Here is a 25,178-nt window from a genome sequence, read left to right as displayed (position 1 = left end):
TGTTTGATTCCAAAGTACCCTATCACTCCCTCTTTTTTCTACTAAAAAAAGAACAGGAAAAACAGTATCATGCGTATGCCCAGTGAGAGAATTCAGAAAAACCTTACGTACAGTGAGGGCAAAACTATACCTGTTAAGTTTATTTTTTGTTGCGTCAAAAGTTTGCCTTACTGTGTCTTAGATCGAGGCTACATTTATTTTGAGCAAACAGTTAATCTTTCATATTAAAAGCATTTAGCCTTTGGGCCGGAACCGTCATCTTCCAGTTAATTCATCAAAATGAGGAACACAAAGGGAAAGGGGAGAGGAACCCGTTACATGTTCTCTAGGCCTTTTAGAAAACATGGAGTTGTTCCTTTGGCCACATATATGTGAATCTACAAGAAAGGTGATATTGTAGACATTAAGGGAATGGGTACTGTTCAAAAAGAAATGCCCCATAAATGTTATCATGGCAAAATTGGGAGAGTCTACAATATTACCCAGCATGCTGTTGGCATTGTTGTGAATAAGCAAGTTAAGGGCAAGATTCTTGCCAAAAGAATTAATGTGTTATTGAGCATATTAAGCACTCTAAGAGCCGAGACAGCTTCCTGAAACAAGTGAAGGAAAATGATCAGAAAAAAGAAGGAAGCCAAAGAAAAAGGTACCTGGATTCAGCTGAAAACGCCAGCCTGCTCCACCCAGAGAAGCACATTTTGTGAGAACATATGGAAAGGAGCCTGAGCTGCTGGAAGCTATTCCCTATGAATTCATGGCATAATAAATGTAAAAAAAAATAAAAAACTGTGAACTTTAAAAGTGGAAAAAAAAGTGTTTAGAGTAAGCATTATATTTCATATGCCCAGGGCACATGAAATGTAAATCTCTTTCAAAAGGACTTGAGGTTGTTCGTTGGCTTTATCTATGACTATATTAATTTCTCTCAGCATTTCCTCTGTTCCTTTTTTTTTTTTTTTTTTGTACTGGGGATTGAACCCAAGGGGCACTTAACCAATGACCCATCCCCAACCTTTTTTTTTTTTTTTTTTTTTTTTTTTTAAATTAAGAGACAGGGTCTTGCTTAGTTGCTTAGGGCCTCACTAAGTTGCTGAGGCTTGCTTTATCTTCAGTGATCCTCCTGGCTCAGACTCCCAAGTTACTGGATCACAGGCATGTGCCACCACACATGGCTGTTCCCATCTTCTAACCAGTCTCTTGGAGATGAGGAAAAGAGCACAGGACCAGAAATTAAGAGACCCAAATTCCAGGTCCTAACTCTAGTACTAACTAGCCACCAACTCAGTGTGTGTGCCTCAGATTTCTGATCTTGAAAATGAGAAGATTTAGCGAGGGTAAATGGTGAGATCACTTGCCACTCACATTTTATAGTGGACAGGTGGTGTGTGGTGGGGTAATAAAGGACAGAGATTGCTGAATGTGTGTGTAGCCTGCCACAAGGGAGGCACTGGGCTCACTGCTTCCTCAGATTCTTTTCTTTCTTTTTGCAGAACTGGGGGATTGATCCCAGGAATGTTCAACCACTGAGCAAACATTTAGTTTATTTTGAGACAGGGTCTTGGACTGGAATTTAAGATCCTCCTGCCTTGGCCTCTGGAACTGCTGGGATTACAGGCATTGCACCACTGTGCCAGGCACTTCCTCAGGTATTATCCTGAGTAGAAAATGACCCCAGGTGTTGCAGGTAAAGTCCTAGAGACTGAGGAAGATAGAAAATGGCAAAGGTAGAAATTCATCTTTCCTCTGAGTATAAAGAATACTTTCCACCCTACACTCTGCCATAATTCACTTACCACTCAGCTCTCCTTAAACTGTTTTCATTTGTTAGGCATTTCCTGTGGGTCCTTTGTGAGCAGGTCGATTTTCCATTAAATCTTGGCTAAACTGCTGCACAGCTGACAAGTTACTTAACCTGTATGATCCTTAGTCTCCTTACCTGCAAACAGGGGATAATAATAGCCTCTTTGCATGCTTATTAAGGCAATTATGTCAAGTGTTGAGAACAAAGTATGCGCTAATAAATAATAATTATATGCATTTATTCTGGAGTTATAATCATTGTAGATACAATGTTTATTCTACCTTTTTCTCTTAAACAGTTATTTTAAGCATTTCTTATGCTTCTCAGAATCTTCATATTTAAATTTCAAGTCTGCATCTGTTTTCACTGGGTGTATAAGTAGTTACCTATTTATCTGTTCTACGATTGATATTTATGTCTTATTACTCATTTTATTACCATATGAAAGAACATATATTTTAGTAGACAGCCAGAACTGAGTTAACTCTTAACTCCAGCAAGGTATGGTGTTGCATGCCTACAATCCCAGCTGCTTGAGAGACTGAGGTGGGAAGATTGAAAATTTGAGGCTAACCTGGGCAACTTAGCAATACTCCATCTTAAAAGAAAGAAAGAAAAAAGAAAAACAGGGTATTAGGGGTGTGACTAGATAGTAGAACACTTGCCTAGAGTGTTCAAGGCCCTGGGTTCAATCCCCAGTACTGAAAAATGAAATAGATTCTTAATACTACTGCTATTGATTTGGATTAGTTAATGGAATTTTGTGGAAAATAATACTGACTTTGCAGGGTGGATCTGAGAATTCAATAAGACAAACAACAGTTATAAAACTCCTAACACTTTGCCAGGCACATCACATATTGTCAAACATGTTCTTTTTCTGTCTTCACCAGCTGGGCAAGGCTCGAGGTGTGGAAACTTTAAGGCAGCCCTTAGCATGGCCTTGCTCCTTCTTTGAAAGCTTTCTCATGATCCGTGCAAACCTTCCTGAGATTGTCTGCACTTGGGCCTTTTTTTTGGAATCTTTTTGTTCGATATCAGTGCTGCTTAAATTCTGTATAGAGAATTTATAAGTTTCTGTAACTGTAATGTTTAAAACTGTAATGTAATGTAAGAGGAAACATAAGCTTTCCTCTTAATGTGTTTCTTATTTGCTTTTCTATGAGTGAAAATTATTCTTAAACATTTTTCTGAATGAATAACCCGATAAATTTAGATTGATTTGGGTGGAGGGCGGGGGGTAATGTGGTTTAATTACACTTTCACCGGTGGGTACAGATGCAGGCTACAAATAGGATTATAGAGAAATCTTTTTACTACTGGTTCAGACATGAGGGCAAAGGACCACAACAGAGTTTCAGCTGGAGGGGTCTATATTCCATTACACAGGCAAGAATTGATATACTACAACAGAATGTGTCTGATTTGAGGTCATTTTAGAAAACTCTCCAGTGGGACTAAAATTGGCATTCTGTGGCATAAATGAGTTTTGGGACTGCCTTGAATTCCTATTAAAATCAAATATCCACATGAAAGACAAGCTTGCAACTTCTTTCCTTCAGCTAAAAGGAAATAAAACAGCCTGGAGCTGGATTCTAAGATTTAAATTGTAAGGAAGAAGATTTGTCTGTAATTAACTTAGAAAGTAGTGTTTGTGTTTAACTTGACTGTAATTTTTCAGGATGAACAAATTGCACATTAGTGCAGGCAAGAAGCAAGGCTTTTCACAAGTGGAAACATTTTTTCCCCAGTTGTAATTTCTAACATGAACCCGTGAACTTTTAATTTATACATCGGTTTGGAGTAATTAGCCCTTGAATTGTCTAGCTTTTGAGACATAATTATTTACAAGAGGACTGGAGCCTGGAGAGCATCCTGATTTTTTGACTTATCAGAAGGAAAAGGATGCTCTTCACTGAGAATCATAAAGTGATGCTCAGAAGGAAAAAGTAGTGTAGTCATGTAAATATATGCTAGATACTTGAAATAACATTAACAAATATTTTTGTTGTAAAAGCCACAGCATGTTTCAGAGACTCCTATATTCCCCCCAGTCATCTTGCCTGGTAGATTTTGAACACTATTTTATCTTTAAAATGTTTAAAGAGTGAACAGATTTGAAATTGTCTCCAACTATCAGGCCATTAAATCCTCTTTAAATATCATATGCGGATGCCCTTATTACACAAATCACCTGCGGAAGATTAACTGACAGGTTTTGAACAATTGAAGTACACTATTGTCAAGGCCAAGTGTGAACTGCAAGTTACTAAAACCTCTTGACAGGATAATAACCTGGAATAACCTGTAAGATAATCCACTGTCTCTGGTTTTCCTCTTGGCAGGACACTGAATGCCAAAGCTAAGCTCCTTGACTCCTTTTACTTTAATGCTGCTCTTAGATACCAGGATTCTGACAGTCACTATAGAGATGGTTATGTAGCTTTAAAATTCTTTTTCTTATACAAGGGATAGCAGTGGAGCTCAGTGGCAGTGTGCTTACCTAGCATGCATGAGGCCTCTGGTTTGATCCCCAACACTAAAAAAAAAAAAAAAAAAAAAAAAAAAATGCCTTTTACATGTATATAAATAAAATTTGAAATGTGCCCCCAAGGTAGGTTGCAGAATAAATTTCAGTCCCATTCTTGTCCTTCAAACATGGTCCCCTCTCCAGACATGGTCTCTGGTAACAGTTTTTTAGGGGCCCTTCCAGAGATACTGCACATCAGTCATATAGACTGTGCTTATTTTATAAGTATGGTCATTGCCATGTGCACTGATCCATACCTGTCTTTTGAAAATTTGACCTGTTTTGGAGATTGTGCCATATGGAGACCTGACTCACTCTTTTTAAGGGCTATTTAGTATTCATTGCATTGTGTGAATGGACCCTAATTTATTTACCAGACTTGCATTGGTGGATATTTATATGATTTCCAATCTTTTGCTGCGCTGAATAGCTGTGTTCATTCATCATTTTGCATTCATCAGTGTATCTATAGGATAGATTGTTAGAAATGAAAGTGCGAGGTCAAAATAAAGATGTGTGGTTTTTATTTCAACAAATACTGCAAACTGCAGTAGATAAAGTAAGTGATTCTCCTGCCAGCAGGGTATGAAAGTGACATGCTTTTGAACTCTAGACCTGGTATTTTTGTATGTTTTTCTAAACCTGTTCACAGTCCAGAGCCTCTGGGCTCACTTGAGTTACATTGGTGACTTTTGGTTTAGGATCAGGACTTTTTCTACACTCCTGGCCACTGCAACTTTTACATTGAGGGCACTGCTTACAGGAAATAGCCTTACGTCTAAATGTGATTTCCCCTCACAAGAGGAGATTAAGAGAGGTACTAATGTTTCAGAACCCTGAATCTTGCAATGCAAAGGAATATTGGATTTGTTTATTTTTCTTGATTTGAAAAGCATAGAAAGAGTTCTTCCTACCTTCAAATAAACAAAAAATCAATGAACTTCATTTTAGCACTGCCTTCATGGTGTCCCAGAGATTTTGATATGTTGTATCAATGTTCTCATTTATTGCTAAATATTTGTTTTATTTCATCCCTGATTTCTTCTATTCATTAATCATTCATAGCACATTATTTAGGCCCCAGGTGTTGGAGTAGCTTCTATTTTTTACTTTATCACTGATTTCTAATTTCATTCCATCATGATCTGACAGAATGCAGATCTGTATTTATCTGTATTTTTTTGTATTTGCTAAGAGTTGCTTTGGAACCTAAAATGGTCTATTTTAGATAAAGATCCATGTGCTGCTGAGAAGAAAGTGTATTTGCTCATTAATGGATGAATATGTGTGTGTGTGTGTGTGTGTGTGTTTGTGCAAATTCATTAAGTATAAATTATTGATTACATTATTTAGTTCTATAGTTTCTTTATTTAGTTTTTGTTTGGAAGAGCTATCTGGTAGTGAGAGAGGTGTGTTAAAGTCATCCAGTATTATTGTGTTGTGTTCTATTTCATTCTTGAAATTGAGGAGGGTTTGTTTAATGTACATTGATGCTCCATTGTTTGGGGCATAAATATTTCCACTTGTTATGTCTTATTGATGTACAGTTCCCTTAAGCAATATGAAATATCCTCTTTGTCCCTTCTAACTAATTTTGGCTTGAAGTCCACTTTATCTGATATGAGCATAAAAACCCCTGCTTATTTGCATGATCCATGTGAGTGATATGTTTTCTCTCAACCTTTCACCTTCAGTCTATGGATATCTTTGCCTATGAGTTGATCTTTTGGAGACAGCATATTGGGTCTTGTTTCTTAATCCAATATGCCAGTCTATGTCTTTTGTTGATGAATTTAGGCCATTAGCATTTAGGGTTATTATTGAAATATGATTTGTATTCACATTCATTTGGTTTATTTCTGGTTTTTAATTTGACTTAGTTTCTTCTTGATTGTCTTTTCCTTTAGTGTAGTTCCTCCATTTGCTGGTTTTCACTTTTTTTTAATTTTCATTTCCTTCTCATAGAATATTATGCTGAAAATGTCTGTACTGCAGGCTTTCTAGCTGTAAATTCTTTTAACTTTTGTTTATCATGGAAAGTTTTTATTTCCTCTTCAAATCTGAAGCTTAATTTTGCTGGATATAAAATTCTTGGTTGACACATTTTCTTTCAGGGCTTGGTATATGTTTTTTCAGGACCTCCTACTTAGAGGGTCTGAGTTGAGAAATCTGCTGAGATCCAAATTGGTATTCCTGTCTATGTAATCTGATTTACTTTTCCCTTGTGACCTTTAAAATTCTATTCTTATTCTGTATGCTAATCATTTTCATTATAACGTGCCTTGTGTTGGTCTGTTACAATTTTGCACATTTGGTGTCCTGCAAGCCTCTTGTATTTGATTTTGTCACTTCATTCTTTAGGTTTGGGAGATTTTCTGATATTATGTCATTGAAAAGATTGTGAATTCCTTTGGTTTGTATCTCTGCACCTTCCTCTATCCCATAAATATTAAATTTGGTCTTTTCATGTTATCCCATAATTCATGGAAGTTCTGTTCATGGTTTCTTACCATCTCCTCGGTGTGGCCAACTTTATTTTCGATATCATATATTTTTCTTTGTTGCCTGGGTTTCTATCTTTCAAGTGGTCTAGTCTGTTGGTGATGCTTTCCATTGAATTTTTAATTTGGATTATTAATTCCTTCTTTGAGTATTTCTGCTTGGTTTCTTTTCATAATCTCTATCTCTTTATTGAAGTGATCTTTCACCTCCTGAAATTTATCTCTGATTTCACTCCTTACATCATCCTTTATCTTGTGGATCAGTTTAACTGTGTACATTCTGAACTTCTCTGACATATCTTCTACTGTGTTGTCAATAGAGCATCTTGGTTTGTTTGCAGAAATTTGTTCCCTTGTTTGTTCATGTTTGTGTGTCTTCCCATCTAGCAGTGTGGCTCTGAAGTAGTATAGTTTCTACCCTGTAGACTTATAGTGTGACTGAAAGTTTCTAGTAGGGGGAGATCAATACTAACAGCACCCAATGCAAACAATATACAGCCTTAATCCAAATAGCTCCTATTAAGACATCAGGCACTTCTCTCTTGGGTGGGCCTGAGGGCTGAGTCCCAGGACCTGTGTGCCTGTTGGGGAGAGCTGTTCTGTATTATACAGATCAGGACCAGGTGCTGAGAGCTGCAAGTCAGCCCTGTAGCTATGAGCACTGGGCCAGCTTGGTGGCTTGGGAGGGATTGGGAGACTGGGGATTGGGGAACTGGAGGGCCCTGTTGGATGCCAGACTGATCCTGGACCTGGTGGGACCAGGGAATTGGAGGATGCCAGACTGGGGAGGGAGTCGGGAACTGGGCTGGTGCCAGAGCTCAGGGAGTGCCAGCTGGAGTGAGCCCCAGGAACCCAGTGGGTGCTAGGCTTACTGGCTGTATGAACTGGCAGCAAGATGCCCTCACACCCTCACCGTACCTTCTGACCTGCTACAGTCAGCCCCGTTGGTCCCCTTGTGCTTCAGGACTTGTGGAGCTGAGGAGAGCCTAGGTCTCTCCCACCCCTGCAGCAGGATGGTGGCTACTAGTACAACCAGCAGGAAGACCCCAGGTGCCACCAAACCCGCAGGCATTTCAATAATGGACCTCCAGGCCCTGGCCAGTGTCCCCAGACAGAGGTGACCATGTTCTGAGATGGCAACAGCAGTGGCAAACCTACAGGCACCTTGATATTGGGCTTCCAGACTCTGACCTGGGTCCCAAGATGGAGGCAGCTGTGCTTGAAGATGGGGCAGTAGCGGTAGGTGGTAGCTGGAAGCGGCCACGTTCAGAGATACAGCAGTGGTTTTGTGGTGGTGAGGTGTGCTGAGTTTTAATGTGGTTAATTCTCATAATACTGTGGAATCAGTCTTATTGTCATCCCCAGCATATAGATTGAGGAAAAATCAGCTTAGGTAACTTGTCTTAGTCACTTAGCAAAAATGTGGTAGAAATGAACTAAGAGCCCAGGCACTCCAGCTCCAGGGCCCACATTGTTAACTACTAAGATATTGCCGGGAGATATACCCTTTATGGTCATAGACAGCCTCATGGCCTGTTGCATGGGCAGGAAGAAATCAGTCCATGTTCAGGTGTCTCTGAACAGCACCTCCGCCTCTATCTTTCCAGGGTCCCAGAAGGGCCTTCACCTGCTTTTATGGATTGAATCTCCCTGCATTAATTCGTTGAACTACTAACCTTCAATACCTCAAGATGTGACCTTATGGGCTGGGGAGATAGCTCAGTTGGTAGAGTTCCTGCCTTGCAAGCACAAGGCCCTGGGTTCAATCCCCAGCACCGCAAAAAAAAAAAAAAAAAGATGTGACCTTATTTGGGTAGAATGATTGCCGATGTAATTAGTTAAGAGGAAGTCATACTGGAGAGTAGGGTGGGCCTCCAATCAATATGACTGATGCCCAAGAGGAAGACCTGGGAGTAGATCCTTCCTTGACATCTTCAGAGGGAGCATGGCCTGACACCTTAATCTTGAGCTTCTAGCCTCCAGAACTGTAAGCTAATAAACTTCTGTTGTTTAAATCCTTCAGTTTGTGATACTGTTAGAACAGTCCTGACAAACTAATATACCAACCATATGCTACAAATTAACCACTGTTCAGTTAGCCTCCTCTTCATGTCTTATAAACGCTACAATAAGCCCTTGACAGCTTCCCTTCAACTCTTTCACCACCCTTCCATCCTTCCAGCAGATGAACTCACTTTCCACTCCACTGAGACCCTAGCTACCTCTTCTGAGCCTCCTCAGTTCCCCTTATTTTTCTCTGTTGCTTCTGATTCCTTTCCCTCTTAGAGTGTGTCTCTTCCTACCATGCACATTTCAGCTTCCCTCAAGGCATGGTCCTTCTCCTTTCCTCCTATGTGTGCTCCTCTCACTGTTCACATTCATTTTCATAATTTTATACCACACCGTTAAATCTGAAGCTTATTTCTGTATTCCAGCTTCTGTCCAGAGCACAAGCCCCTCATTTACAACTGCTTGATGCTCAGCTCCTTACTGACCTCTAAACAGCATGCCATCCAACCTCTGTACCGGCCTCTTCTCTCAACTCCATTTTCCACATCCAACCAGACCCCAAACTTACTTTCTTCTCCATGCCCTCCTACAAAACAAGGTGACCAATCCCTGTTGATGCTTTCTTTGCAGTGCCTGTCACATACATACTGCCTAATTCCACTAGACCATTTGAAATCCTCATCGTGAGCAATGGTGGTAGCCTGCTTACTGTCCTGTCCACTCTCACTAGCATGCAGATGATCTTTCGTAAGCCTCCAGAATCATCTCAGTATTGAATTATCTCATACCACTGGCCCAGCAGGGCTAGACCCTATTGCATAGAGAATCTTAAATCTGGCACCCATCTTAAATTTGGCACCTTTATTTGGGGCCATATCTTCATGGGGACTTCATGGTCTGAAACCAGATTTTATCATTCTGATGAATGACCTGGTTCAGTGGAGCTAATTCACATTAATAAAATTCATAAAAGACTGATAAACCCCTAGATTGCCAATTTTTTTTTCAATTTGGTTTTGAAAAAATAACTGCCAAGTGAATAGAAGACATGTATTTACGGAGTCACACACATTCTCTCACTCTCAAGTTGGGAATAGACACAGGCAGTCAAGCTCTCATCAGAAGGTTGCTTGGATCCAGAAAAAGGAAAATTTTGCATCATCCTAATGGCTGCTTCATCCATGCACACATGAGCTCTCCTGGCATTTGAGGAAATCACAATTACTGTTGTAATTGCATTTCAGGCCTGAGTATGCACAGATGTGACCTTGGTTGGGTTTTAGTGTTTCCCTACCCACAGGATTATCCCACAGGATGTATCACCTTTATATGTTTCTGTTCATTCTCTGTGTTGGTTTCTTTGTTCATTCATTTTTTTGCATTGCTAATTTAGCTCTCAGCCACTTCATCTCCAAATCCTGTGGGCTTGTCCCTTTATTAAGCTCCCTAGAATTTCTCTGAGCAGACCTAGGCCACCACCCAGCAGCCTCTGCAACCCTGAACAGAACATCAGTTGGTCCAGTGAAGGCCAGAGTGTATGTTGACCACTCTTTCTTTTTTAAATTAATTTCTTAAATTTTTTCTAACTAGTTGCAAGACAGCATTGACCCTCTTGAGTTAAGAGAATTAACACTGAGTGAGAGAAAGTGAAAAAAGAGTTGAAGAAAAGAGGTTGAGAAAAGGTGATATGCGGAGCTAAGAAGGAGAATAAGTGACACCTTATGAGGAATAATCTAGCAGTTTAATTTATTTACACTGCACACTCCTCACTCCCTGTGTTAGTCAGCTCAGGCTACCATTGACTCTGGGGTTTAAACAACACAAATGTGTTTTCTCACAGTGTGGGTGGCTGAAGTCCAAGATCAAAGTGGTAACTGATCCAGTTTCTGGTGAGAGCTTCTCTTCCTGACTTGTAGACAGCCAACTTTTCCCAGTGTCCTCATATGGCAGTGAAGGGAGAAGCAGAAGAGGTGACAGAGAACTTTCTCTTCCTCTTCTTTTAAGACTACAGACCTATCAGATTAGGATCCCATTGCAGTAAACCCTAATTACCTTCTCTAAGATCTTGTCTCCAGGTACCATCATGTTGGAAGTTAGGGCTTCAGAATATGAATGGGGAGAACACAAGTCCATAGCGGCCCCATACAAAAAGTATACAGCTGGGCATGGTGGTGCATTCCTCTAATCCCGGTGACTCAGGAAGTTGAGGCAGGAGGATCACAAGTTTGAAGCCAGCCTTGGCAACCTTGTCTCAAAAATTAAGATTAAGAAGGGTTAGGATGTAGCTCAGTGGTAAGTGCCCTTGGATTCAATCCCTAGTACCAAAAAAAAAAATTATACATAAAGTCTTTGTTCCCTAGTTGCTCCAATAAGAGAGAGGTGATGGATAGTGGGATACTTAGATACAGTGCAATTAGAGATACAATAAATTCAGATGCAGCATAATTACTTTAATAGGTTTAATTATTAGCTAGACTAAGAGGCAAAGCAACCTAACACCTATCTTGTTATTTTAAGATGTGTACTTACAGTCTTCAAAGACAATTCTATTGGAAGATCTACAATTACTTAGTATCTTTTGAACTATGAAGAATTGAACCCTGAATCTGGAAAGTTCAACTGTCTTCAGTTGGAATTGACTTGCTTTTTTAAAAAAAAATATATTTTGTTTTAATTGTAGCTGGACACCAGACCTTTTATTTTATTTTTATGTGGTGCTGAGGATCAAACCCATAGCTTCATGCATGCTAGTGAAGCACTCTACCGCTGAGCCCCAGCCCCAGCACCCTTAACTTCCTTTTTGACAGACAGTCAATGTGTATAGATGGAGTTTTCCTTAAATCCTTCCTTAAGATAGATTCCTTTAGTGAGGATGTCTTAAGTCAGGGTCCCAGGAAACACTCACAGAGATCTAGATTCACAAGGTTTGTTGGGGAGCACTGCTGAGATCCACAGAAGGAAGCAGGACGAGACACAGAGAAGTTGAACTGTGACATATTTATAAGCTGATCTTGAAGGATGTCCTAGAAAGGTGACCCTTCAGCATAACCAAGAGTTGAGGCCAGAGGAAGAGATCTTTGTACCCTCACATCTGCCAGTCAGTGGATATGGGCTGTCCTGGGAAAGAGGCATAACTTTGAGCAAGACGCTTCCCTTACACAGAGAGCAGTTCCCAGAAAGCAACTCAGACATGAGCCTCAGGGGTCTGTGCTCCTGGCGGCTGAGAGAACACTGCTGCAGTCTGGTGCAGAATCACAGTCTTCACTGCAGGGAGTGAGAGGGAGAGCTAAGGAGTATTACAGTCAAAATCTGTTGACATTCCTCTACTTAGGATTTCTTTTTTTATTTTCCTGTAGTAAAATATCAGCTTTGTGCTAGAGGCTGAAGATTTGATAGGTAGGAACTCTCTGAAAATGATAGGTTGTAGCCAGCTAAGATAGTTATTAATTTTAAAAGTAAAATACACATATTTCTAGTCATGTCATTACAGGCATAGGGAGGGAGAAACCAGATCCAGTTATACAATCATTGAAAATTACTGATAGATGATGTGATGAGGAGCAGTTTCAGAAGACAGTCTGGACATTTACTTTGAAGGAGCTGACTTCCCCGAGGTATGTGTGGTTTCTACAACCATCCTGGATTTTTTTTTTTTTCCTCCTAAAGATGTTTCTGTTCATTTGCTGGAATTACCAGAGAGGTTAAGGAAGATGGATAGGGCCACTGCTATATAAATGTTCCTCAATACTTAGCTGTTAATTAGTATGGTTAGGTTAATGAACTCATTTAATAACAATATTCCTGCTGAGAGTTTTATTGAGTACTAATTCTTAAATTAATAACGCAAAACATATTTGTAGAGTGTTAATAATGGTTGTAGAGAGTGAATTACTGGAAGGTTAAGTGTAATGGATTAATTAAATAAGAAAGCCCAAACTACCCTTTCAAATGACTCCATACCAATCTTCACTTGTTTTAATGAATAAAGTAGACCATATTAAATTCCACTTGGGTATGTTAGTTTAAATGTAATATCAAAAACTAGTACATTTAGATCTGATGAAATACAAACACAGCAAAATATTCTGCTTGGCAGACAGAGTTCTGTTTTCCCGTACTGATCCATTAAGTTGAAAAACTTGATTTTCTTGCAAGATGTCAACAATATGTTTCTTCCATGTAGAGAAATCAGTGGGAACTTCCCAGTCCAATTCCAGAACAGCAGCAGCTTGTATCAGCAGTGGTCCACATAAGCATTTGGGAAATGTTTTTAATTGTGTTAATTGCATATTAGTGAAATGGACATGAACTACTTATTATAGCTTTTTCCAAGTAGGCAATTAATTTAAATTAGCTAAGGATTTTAAGCTACTTGCAAATGTCCTTTATATGATATATTCAGAATTATTTTTAGCAAACTTTTGAGGATAATAACATATGTTGTAATTCATTATCCTTACAATCATTTGGACCTGAAAAAGGTATATACCTGTTTTCTTATCTGCATGATAGGGATAGAAACATGCTAATTAGGATGGGATACAGCAATATGTGATTAAGTATACACATTTTGAGTTCTCCAGAGTCCTGAAAGGCAATTTTATTTGAGGATGTTTTGTGGATTTTGTTCCTAGAGAGGTAATTATTCCAAACAGTAGTCCTAGGGGAGGAGTGTTGAACTCATTTTACATTCCCCACTGGGCTAAAGAGAAGTGAATTTTGAGGTTTCTGAAATATGTAGAAAGACTAGAAGTCGTGGTTGTATCGATGGCAACCCAGATGGGAACTAACAGACATTTTGAAGAAGAGAATGACTGGTAACTCTCAGATCTGGTATCCACTGCTGACTCCGAAGCCTCTAGGTTTCCAGTTTTGCTTCCCTGAGGCCCTCATCTGTGAAAGCTCAGCCTGTTCCTGATTGCTGAGCTCAGGTGAAGGTAAAGAGTGAGCAGCATCTGTCAATGTTGGCTGCCAGACAACCAAGTCCCCACGTGGCCTTGTTTCCTGAACCTGACTTGCTGTCTTGGAAACCTACCAGTCCTCAGTCCCTTGAGACCTGGCCTGTCTAGTTCTAATTTGTCCCCTCCAGGTAGGAAAATTCTCTTTAAGTTTCTGCCCTGTGACTGGAATTCTGCCCTCTGATAATAGACTCACTTAATGATGCCTGGTTGCCTTGGGCTTCAGGTATCACTAGCTCTCAGGACACCAGGTCCCTGGCCTCCAAACACCTCAACACCTCTCTCTCTCTCTCTCTCTCTCTCTCCTCTCTCTCTCTCTCTCTCTCTCTCTCCTCTCTCTCTCTCTCTCTCTATTATGCATGATTTAAAAAATCAGATAGATGCTCAAAATTCATAATGAAAAACAGCACTCTTTCTCTCACCCCACCTACATTCAATTCTTTTCTGTGTAAATTTGATCATACTTCACAGCTGTTTCTTTTCATGGTTGCCTCTATAATTTATAGTAATTTGTTCACATTACTATTTCTTCAAATTTTCAGTTGTAGATACTATGCATTAATTTTCTACCAAGGAATATGTGCATTTGGTACCCACCTCAAATACTCAAATATGCACCTACTTTCCTTTTACCCATTCTCCTCACATATTCTATATTTGAATGGGTACTTTACCACGAGCTATATCCCCAAACCTTTCTATTTTTATTTTGAGACAGATTCTTACTGAGTTGCTTAGGGCTTCACTGATTTGCTGAGGTTGACCTCAAACTTTCAATCTTCCTGCTTCAACCTCCCAAGTCACTGGGATTACAGGCATGGGCCACTGTGCCCAGCCCTAATCATAATTCTTATTAGATCAATAGTCAGATTTATAGTAACATAAAAGAAAAACAGAGAACCCTTTCTTGTTGTGGTACATTTTCTTGGAATAGGTTATATGTAACCAAACTCAATATACCATGTTTCTATCGTTCTTGCTCTCCTACCGGTGGAACCCCTGCACGTCTGCCCCCACTTTGTAGCTTCCTAAAAAAGTGTGTGTGATAACGAATTGCTTTAAGAAATGTCTTCATTCTGTTCTTTCATTTGAATGATAGTTTGGGCATGGAGTTTGAGGTTACAGATTATTTTCCCTGGGGAATTTGAAGGTGATTGTTCAGCAGTGTTAGCACCTGATACTGTTATTAAGAGTAGCAATAGGGATTTGGGTGTAGCTCAGGGGTAGAGCTAGAGCACTTGCCTAGCATGTATGAGGGCCCTCTGGATTTGATCTCCAGCATGGCAAAAATCAAAAAGGTAGCAGTGATTCCCAATTCTGTTGTCTCTTTTTCTCTTTAGACTCCTCTTTTTGTCCCAGTGTTCTAAAATTTCACGTCAATGTTCTTGTATGGGTTCACTTAGAACAGGTGTGGGTTATTTTTATTTTAGCCGGTATGCTGGGTCCTTCATGGAACCTCTCATATGGAAACTGATACCCTTCAGTTCTAGGAGATTTCTTATACCTGTCTATGGTAGTTTCTTCCCCTTTTCTTTGCCATTCTTTGTGGAACTCCTGTAATTTGGAATGCTTAATATATAAAGTGACTTACTTGTTCTTTCACATTTCTGGTTCTTTGTTTTTCACTCTGTTTCCTGGGAGATTTTGTCTACTTTCAATTCTTATGTTAAAATTTTTAGTTTTTTACTACCATACATTACTTAGCATACTTTAACTTTTATGATATTATTACTCTAAGTGTTCTTTAAGTTTCTCACCCTTGTTCTGTGAGAATCTATATCATTGTTTAACTCCATATGGATCTTTATGACAGTTTTTAAAATTTTTTCTTATGTTCTAGCATTATTTCTGTTTCCTCTGAGTTCCTATATCTTTTTTGTTTGTATTTGTCTCTTTAAAGGTGCCCTCTTCAAATACCTGGTAATCCTCGATTATCTCCTCATATTTAAGAGGTGCAGCAAGCTGATTAAGAGTGTGTGTGTATTGTGTGTTGTGTGTATGTGTGTGCACCTATGTGCATTGTGTGTACGGGAGGACATTTTGTTGAGTCTGATTCACTGTTGGATGATCTGAGAAAACTGTTTCATTAGGGGATCCTGCCCTACCTGATCCAATATGCAGAGATATTTTCTTTTGGTCCAGGCAGTATCCCCAAAGGTCATCCTGCAGTGTCCTGTCTGGATAGTGTAGAGCTAGTAGCTAGAGTTACCAGAGCCAAGTGGGAGAAAAGGAGACAATGGTTTTGCCATTTATCATGTTAACTTTCACTTAACTTAATTTTAAGATGATACCCTTATCCTGTAACTGGTGGCCCTTGCATCCAGAATCAATTTGGGATCAAACACTATAGAATAGAAATCTCTAGTTTTTTACCTGGGGTGGGAAGACTTGATTGTGTTTGGTGACAATAGGAAACACAGATCTAATGGGTTCTTACATACTCCTTTAATCTTCCTGTTTTGGACTTCATCTGACTTTCCCTGGCTCTCCTCTTCTGAGCCTGTCCAAGATCCAGTGTTACTCAGTTGGTGAGATGAGTCCACTCATCCATCTACTTGCAACTTCTGAAATTTTAGTTGTTCTAATCTTATGTTCTTCTTGTCATTATGCAGTTGATTCTCTTTTTTGTGATCGTTATGTTCTGTAAAGTTTCAGCAACACTGAATTAGTGAATACTGAACCACTGCTCCTAGAGGAAAGTGCAGGGTTAGGTTCCTATTAATCTCTGATCAACGCACAGCCTTGTGTTATATGTATTTCTGTCTAAAGACACTTTATTTTATGTATATTAGTGATTCCATTAACACTGAATTCAAGGTCTACAGCACTATGCCTCATGGCTGAACAAAACTTATCTAATCACATATTTTCCCTGAAGGACACTTAGGAAACTAGACTGTACTTAAGCACTGTGCATGGGGATCACTTTAACCAGTGAAACTAGCAACAAAAAGCACAAATATAGAAAAACATAGCACAAATAGAGTAAGAATAATGAGGAATAGCTACAATTTATGCCTTTTTAAAATTCCCTTATCTTCTTGGGGTGGTTTCAGGAGGGAGTAAAAGGAAACAAAGATGGCAACTATATTAAGCCCCCTGCATTTAACTAGAAATCTCTATCATCCCAGTCATTTTGTATCAGACCCACTGTTTCCTACGTCCACAGTGACATATAGATTTTGGCCAGCTCCTCCAGCTCAGTCTGCCTCTTCCATCCTTTCACCACCCTTGCTAGGCTCAATCAGGTCCTCAAGTCCCTCAGGCCCTCTGTAACCAGCTGGGCCAAGCCTGACCATGCCATAACATACTGTTGGTCTTTCATATATCCTATAATTTGTGGACCAAGATGTGCTGGGTCATAGTGGCTTGCAAAAAGCAATCGCTACATGTTCAGGAACATCGCTGAGCTATTGCTAGATACAACTATGGGTAAAAATGAATTTGGGTTATTTGTCCAATTTAAAAAACTAATATGATTTACAATTTAAATCAAAGGACCTTACTGGTTCAACAAATGATATTGACAACAAAAGTAACAAATACTCAAAGTTCATCATTTCCCAATTATTGGACTATATTTTATTATCATCTACTGCTCTTGGGGTTATTTACGTCTCCTATTTCTGTGTGGTGAAATGCTGTATCAGGGTGTGCACATCTCTTCCCAGACTCTTCACTCAATATCACATTCAGTAACATGATGGTGATAGTTTAAAATCAACCTTGGCAGAATTATTTACACTGTGGAAATTGTAAATGCTCCAAATCAGGACTTTTTCTCCCCAGAGAGCCCATTGTTAACATTAACCAACTACCGCCAACTGAAAGTAACTGTAACTTTATTGTTGCCATTATATATTCTCTAATTTACATTCTGTATCTCTGGTCTTCAAAACACTGAAAACTGAGAAATTCATATGAAAATTGTTTATATGAAGCAAGTCTTCAATCTCATCTCTACTGTCATTATTTTTAGGAGTGGGAGGTACTTCTCGGAGGCTTTGGGAAGTGGTAAGGAAAAAAACAAATCACCCTCTACAGTCTTGAGAAAATGACTATTTCAAGGACCCCAGAGCCTTATGGAGTGTAGAACTGTATAAAAATAGAAATAATTGACAAAGGAGAGGTCAGTTGCTAGGCCCAAGGAATGCATTAGTTACTTAGCTGTGTATAAAGTAGAAATAATGAGGAAAATGAAATGAAGATCAGTCATGGAAAAATAATCTAGGTCCTTCCTACAAATATATTACAGAGTCTGACCCAGATACGCTAAAGGACCACATAAATGTAGGTTGGGAAAGTCAAAGCTTCTATGGCCAACAGATGATGATAAAAAGTTATTGATACCTAGTTATAATCAAAACTGCAGAGGGACCTCTTAATATGTGTGAATAGAAAAGACTGATTCATAACATGATTACTCTGACAATTAACATCATTGTGAAATTAAACTAAAAAGGTATCTTTTTCTCTGGGCAATAGCTCTTTACTCCCAGACTTAAAATCATATTTTAAATTCCTTTGCAAAATGTTCAACTAGTTGTAGAATTTTTTGCAAGGTACAAATTACTGACTTATAAAGTCACTGTGTGTTTTTAGAAGACTTAAATTTGTTAGATTTTACTTTAGTGTTTAGAATCTGTTGGTTTCAAAGAGTTAATTGACTGATAGATCCCTGGAAAGTAATTAAGGAGGGAAAAATATCAACGTAGGAAGCAGAAAATGGAAAATAGTTGTGCTGCTGTCCTCGTTGGCTAATTATCGTCATTGTTAAAGGTCTAGATTAGTAGGGGCAATGACATGCTTGATTTAATAGACTTCTGGAAAAACAGACTAACGTGTGGTTTACATTTTAAAATAGAATAATTTCCTCTTCCTGTCACAGGCGGAGTGTATGCAGTGGAAGTCACACCTCTGGACCTACTGTCATATTGGTCTTAGTTTTTGTTCAAACTCCAGTTCTGGGAAACCCCCTAGTGTGATGTCTTTCAGAAGAGGAGAGCTGTCAGGTTATATATTAAAATTTAATATCACAGAGATGATTCCTGCTTGAATTATTATTCCTGAAGTCACTGAGAGACTAAAAGATTGCTCAAGGAGTAAGGTCAAAATGTTTTCTTGAGTTGTTTGATTAATCTCCCTATATCAGAAATTTTTATAAGTGTGCTATCAGCTTTCTTTATTCCTTCTATTTTAATGGTTACTAGTTTGTATCAAATTTTGGTTTTGGTGCTGATGTTGCTTCATTTGATTTTTTTTATATATCAAATTTGGTTTTGGTGCTGATGTTGTTATATATATTTATATATGTATATATAGTATATATGTGTGTGTGTGATATATATATATGTATAAATATATGTATACATGCTTTAATTGTAGGTGGACACAATACCTTTATTTTATTTTTTTTAACATGGTGCCGAGGATCAAACCCAGGGTCCCACGCATGCTAGGCAAGCACTCTACCACTAAGCCACAACCCCAGCTCATTTGCTTACTTTCTTCCATGGACAACATAAAATCCCTCTCCTAAATCATTTTGCCTGAGCTTAATATGGGAAATTTTGGCACAGCAGGCTCATTTCTTTTATTTTTCAATTGCAATATTCCTATAACATAACAATTCACCATTTTAAAAGTGTACAATTCAGTGGACTTAAAATACTCACTGTGCTACTTAGCCATCACTAGTGCCTGATTTCAGAATATTATCACCCCCCCAAAAGGAGTCCCACACCTATGAACTGATATGTTGCTGATTCTCTTGGATGCATACTTAGGTAGAATTGAGAGGTCATGTGGTACTTCTGTATAAGCTTTTGAGGAACCTCCAAACTTTTCTAATGACTTCATTTCTGTTCATAATCTACCCTTATGTCCTTAATTGTTTAGTTCTCTTACCAAATATGCATCCCTCTCCGGTTTTTTGCACTAATTGTGATGCATAAAGAGGAAGTAATGTACCCTAGCTCCTTGATAGGGTGCTGCTGCTTGATGCAGCATGCAACTCACGGTTTTTATTTGGGTTTGTCTACATTTTATCAGGAAATATTTGTTTAAAAAACTGTATACAGCCAGAATTATGGTTTGTAAAATCAGGTGTGGTTTCTGTGTCTCTTCTGCTTAAACCTTGACAAATGGCTACATTCTCATGCTCATCTTCCTGATAGTGATTTGTTGATAATGCCAAAGTGAGCTGCTTTCCAGTGTCCAGGCACCAGAGTAAAGGATTGACATATGATATTAATTTAATCCTCACAATATACTTCAGAGATTTTTTTTTTTTCTGAACTGAGGATTGAACCCAGGTGACTTTACACTTTACCAGTGAACTACATCCTTAGTCTTTTTTTTTTTTTTTTTTTTTTTTTTTAAGACAGGGTCTTGCTAAATTGCAGAGACTGGCCTTGAACTTGTAATCCTCTTACTTCAGCTTCCTGAGTCACTGGAATTACAGGAGTGTGCCACAATACCCAGCTGAGATGGATATTTTTAATCCTGTTTTCATTTCCCAGCCCACAGTTCAATTGGTGAAGAAATTTCACAATTTCACAACCTTTCTGAAGGTTGGCAGAAGAGAAGGTGGTGTTAGGCTAGGGCCTCCCACTCTGTGGAAAGGTTAAAATGTATCTATTCAAAAGTGGTTCTTTAGACTGTAGTTTGTCCTTCGCTATTTGAAAAGTAGCCACAAAAGCAAAAATGGGAAAAATATGGGAAAAATGACCACAAAAGCAGCATGTTGGCATCTTCTAAATTCTGTAATGCCTAAGCCTATCTTTACAGAGTGACACTGAGATTATTTCTTATTTTCACTTTAGAATGACATTTTAATGTTATTGGGTTTTTATCCATCATGTTAACAAAGATTAAAAATTTGCTAATACTTTAATACTTCTGGTGAGAGTGTGAGGTGAAAAGCACTTTCATATATTGTTATTATATGTGTTAATTGCTTCAGTCTCTAGAAAGATTTTGGCAATATCTATAAAATTAAAAATACACATACATCTGACCTCACAATTGAACTTTTAGGAAATGACCCTGCTGGTATTGTCTTATATGTGCCAAATGACCTATGGACAAGGATAATATTGCAGGATTGTTTTGCTAAGGCAAATGATGGGAAATAAATATTTGTCTGTAGGGGAGAGTAGAATAATTGTATGACTGCATAATGAAGTACTATGCAAATGTTAAAAAGAATGAAATTTCAACTTCTCTATATACCTGGAATTTTTCATTTAAAAAATGTTAGAGAAAAAAATAAATAGAAAATGTTAGGGAGGTTAAAAATTAAGGCAGTTAAATATGTATTGATATGAAAATGTTTCCAAGAACAATTTTACATGAATAAAGCATGGTATAGAACATATACCTTCTTCAATGTATAGTATTATATATGCATACATGTATATGCATGTACTTTATATATACACATAAAGTATTTTACATGTGTATATACATATAGATGTGTATACATAATATGTATTTATATAATACATCATGAATATGTGCATATATATATACAGACAACTATTTAAGGAGTTTACAAGAAATGGGTAAACTTTGGAGAGGAAAATGGAGTGCCTGGAGAATAAAACAGCATGAGAAGACAGAAATATATTTTTCATTTTAAATGATTTTGTACTATGTGCATATATCACCTATCCCATGATAGATAGGATGCGTATCTCATTTTAGTGCAAATGCTTTTGGACAACTAGAGGCTGGACAGATTTTTACTGACCTATCAGCCACTGCCATTTCTTATTCTATAAATTGCTTTTCAATGCTCTTTTCACACACTTTAGGAAACCCCCATATTTCATAAAGCAGAGCTGCTGGTTACTCAGCTACTAGTGGCCATGCTTGCATTTAGGGAAATGCTGTTACAGTTTTCACCATTGTTGCCCCAGAGATCTGTGATTTCCCTCAGCACCAGAGCAGCGAGGGAGGTTCACTGAGGCACAAAACAGTTTCTGCATTTGTAAAGCCACAGCCATGATGAATCTTGGAAAGAACTTTCATCCTGGGGCTCAAAAAGACAATGATTATTAAGGTATATCTTTCTAGGTTTATGTTGCAGATGTGTCCTGTACACATCTGCATCATTCCTATTGATTTGGAAAATAATTTAAAATAAGAGAATACTAAGTGTTGATATAGGTATGAGAAAAAAAATGAAGACTCATACATAATTAGTAAAAGTAAAATTGACTCAACCTTTCTATAGCCTTCTACATATATCAAATACATAGATATTTACTTGGAATAATCATATAAATATAAAAGTTTTAATGTGAAGTAAGACTATAGATAATTTTTCTTTACTTTTATTATTTCTTATGTTAAAACAAAATTTTACAGTGAATATTTTATTTTTATCACAAAATTTAAGTAATAGAATGGAAAGGAAATTTCATTTGGAATTCATGGCACCAAACAGAACCATAAAATATGTTAAAATTCACTTATTCAGATGACATTTCTTAAGGATCTGCCACGAGTGAGCCTCTAGTCTAAGTTTTGGGGAAGGGACAGAGACCAATTAAATATCCTTCCCTTCACTATCTGTTATAAATATGTCATGGATATGGAAGGAATTGGAAATGAAAGAATGGAGCATAATTCCTGTTGTTTAAAATTGCTAGATCTCAATTGTTAGAAATGATCCTAATGATGTCAATGAATCCTCAAGTATTTAACAGTGTAAATGGAGTCTAGATGTTGTATTTTCATTGTCTCTGAGAGTGGAGCTTTTGTGATAAGTCTTCCAATTTATCTTAAACAGGTTGGGAAATAAAGGTCAGAGAACAGATCTAGAAATATCTTTTCTAGATATCCACAGCCCAGACACATACAAATATACATTTTTTAAAAAAATTTATAATGATTTCAAGTAATTCTCAAGTATAGAGGAGAAAATAAGTGTGTGTAATAGGAATCTCATCATGTCTTGCTATGGGGCCTCCATGAACTTTTATTACAGTTTAAAGCCACCAAAGGACTCCCTGACTATTATGGTTTAGATATGAGGTTTTCCTCCAAAAGTTCATGTGTGAGACAATGCATAAAAGCTTAGAGGTGAAATGATTGGGTTAGGAAAGCCTTACCTAATCAGTGTGTTAATTTGCTGATAGGAATTAACTGGGTGGTAACTGTAGGCTGATAGGGTGTGGCTAGAGGAGGTGGGTCCTTGGGTATATATTTTGTCTGTGGTGAGGGAAGTCTCTCTCTCTCTCTCTCTCTTTGCTTCCTGGTGGTCATGTCCTATGCTGCTATCCCCCACCACACCCTTCTGTCATGATGTCCTGGAGCAATGGAGTTGACCATCTGTGGACTGAGACCTCTGAAACTGTGAGTCCTCAAGTAAACTTTACCTCCTTTAATTGTTTTGTCAGGTTTTGCAGTCAGAGCAGTGAAAATACTAACACTCTGAATTATTACTCATTAGCAGGCACTGATACTGACCTAGGTCCTGAACTCTTTAAAATCCCCAATGGTGAGTTTCAAACCTTTATTTAAACTGAAAATTTTCACTCAAATAAAGCCTTCATCTGCACCTTATGTGTAAAATAGATAAGTAGGTGTGGGTGGGGCAAGTGGTCTGTCCTGAAGCCTGGTACACAGGTATTCATCGGTCTCCTTTGCTCCCCTTAATCCTGGAGAGCAGTTGGAAAGCACTTCCCCTAAGGGAACTCCCCAGACAACCAATATTCATTATAAAACTAACTACAAGGTTTGCTTTCATTAGTGATTCTCAACCTTCATCAGAATTCTAGAGGATTGTAACTCCGTAGGTCTGGATTTGAGCCTGAACATTCGCACTTCTCACCAGGTCCCAGGTCATAAGGACCACACTGGAGAACCTCAGTCCTAGGTATATTCTGTGGAGCATTGGGTTTCATTCTCAGCCAGTGACAATTTCACTGTCAAGTAAAAATCTGGAAATACTGACTTAAGAAGAATTAACCAGGTGTTTTTGTAAAGTTTGCCGTGTTTAATATGATACACTGCATTTTTTATGTTTAAAAGAAGAATCTAGTGTTTGATTCCAAAGTACCCTATCACTCCCTCTTTTTTCTACTAAAAAAAGAACAGGAAAAACAGTATCATGCGTATGCCAGTGAGAGAATTCAGAAAAACTTACGTACAGTTAGGGCAAAACTATACCTGTTAAGTTTATTTTTTGTTGCGTCAAAAGTTTGCCTTACTGTGTCTTAGATCGAGGCTACATTTATTTTGAGCAAACAGTTAATCTTTCATATTAAAAGCATTTAGCCTTTGGGCCGGAACCGTCATCTTCCAGTTAATTCATCAAAATGAGGAACACAAAGGGAAAGGGGAGAGGAACCCGTTACATGTTCTCTAGGCCTTTTAGAAAACATGGAGTTGTTCCTTTGGCCACATATATGTGAATCTACAAGAAAGGTGATATTGTAGACATTAAGGGAATGGGTACTGTTCAAAAAGAAATGCCCCATAAATGTTATCATGGCAAAATTGGGAGAGTCTACAATATTACCCAGCATGCTGTTGGCATTGTTGTGAATAAGCAAGTTAAGGGCAAGATTCTTGCCAAAAGAATTAATGTGTTATTGAGCATATTAAGCACTCTAAGAGCCGAGACAGCTTCCTGAAACAAGTGAAGGAAAATGATCAGAAAAAAGAAGGAAGCCAAAGAAAAAGGTACCTGGATTCAGCTGAAACGCCAGCCTGCTCCACCCAGAGAAGCACATTTTGTGAGAACATATGGAAAGGAGCCTGAGCTGCTGGAAGCTATTCCCTATGAATTCATGGCATAATAAATGTAAAAAAAATAAAAAACTGTGAACTTTAAAAGTGGAAAAAAAAGTGTTTAGAGTAAGCATTATATTTCATATGCCCAGGGCACATGAAATGTAAATCTCTTTCAAAAGGACTTGAGGTTGTTCGTTGGCTTTATCTATGACTATATTAATTTCTCTCAGCATTTCCTCTGTTCCTTTTTTTTTTTTTTTTTTTGTACTGGGGATTGAACCCAAGGGGCACTTAACCAATGACCCATCCCCAACCTTTTTTTTTTTTTTTTTTTTTTTTTTTTTAAATTAAGAGACAGGGTCTTGCTTAGTTGCTTAGGGCCTCACTAAGTTGCTGAGGCTTGCTTTATCTTCAGTGATCCTCCTGGCTCAGACTCCCAAGTTACTGGATCACAGGCATGTGCCACCACACATGGCTGTTCCCATCTTCTAACCAAGTCTCTTGGAGATGAGGAAAAGAGCACAGGACCAGAAATTAAGAGACCCAAATTCCAGTCCTAACTCTAGTACTAACTAGCCACCAACTCAGTGTGTGTGCCTCAGATTTCTGATCTTGAAAATGAGAAGATTTAG

At 38.2% G+C, this 25,178-nt stretch overlaps 1 protein-coding gene and 2 pseudogenes across 3 annotated transcripts in view; all 3 read left to right on the top strand.

Moving 5' to 3' along the window:
• The window catches only part of MCC (MCC regulator of WNT signaling pathway), a 511,343-nt gene that overhangs the window by 67,168 nt on the left and 418,997 nt on the right, over positions 1–25,178 (top strand). The window lies entirely within an intron of this gene.
• LOC306663518 (large ribosomal subunit protein eL21-like) lies at positions 265–801 on the top strand (annotated as a pseudogene). Its single transcript has one exon. The product of its transcript is annotated as a large ribosomal subunit protein eL21-like (transcript).
• LOC306664053 (large ribosomal subunit protein eL21-like) lies at positions 23,968–24,641 on the top strand (annotated as a pseudogene). The gene has a single exon. The product of its transcript is annotated as a large ribosomal subunit protein eL21-like (transcript).

The sequence above is a fragment of the Sciurus vulgaris genome (assembly GCF_902686455.1).
Source record: "Sciurus vulgaris genome assembly, chromosome: 6".
In the NCBI taxonomy this organism is placed as follows: domain Eukaryota; kingdom Metazoa; phylum Chordata; class Mammalia; order Rodentia; family Sciuridae; genus Sciurus; species Sciurus vulgaris.
Note: the sequence above shows the minus strand (reverse complement) of the source record. Positions and strands in the feature narration are given on the sequence as shown.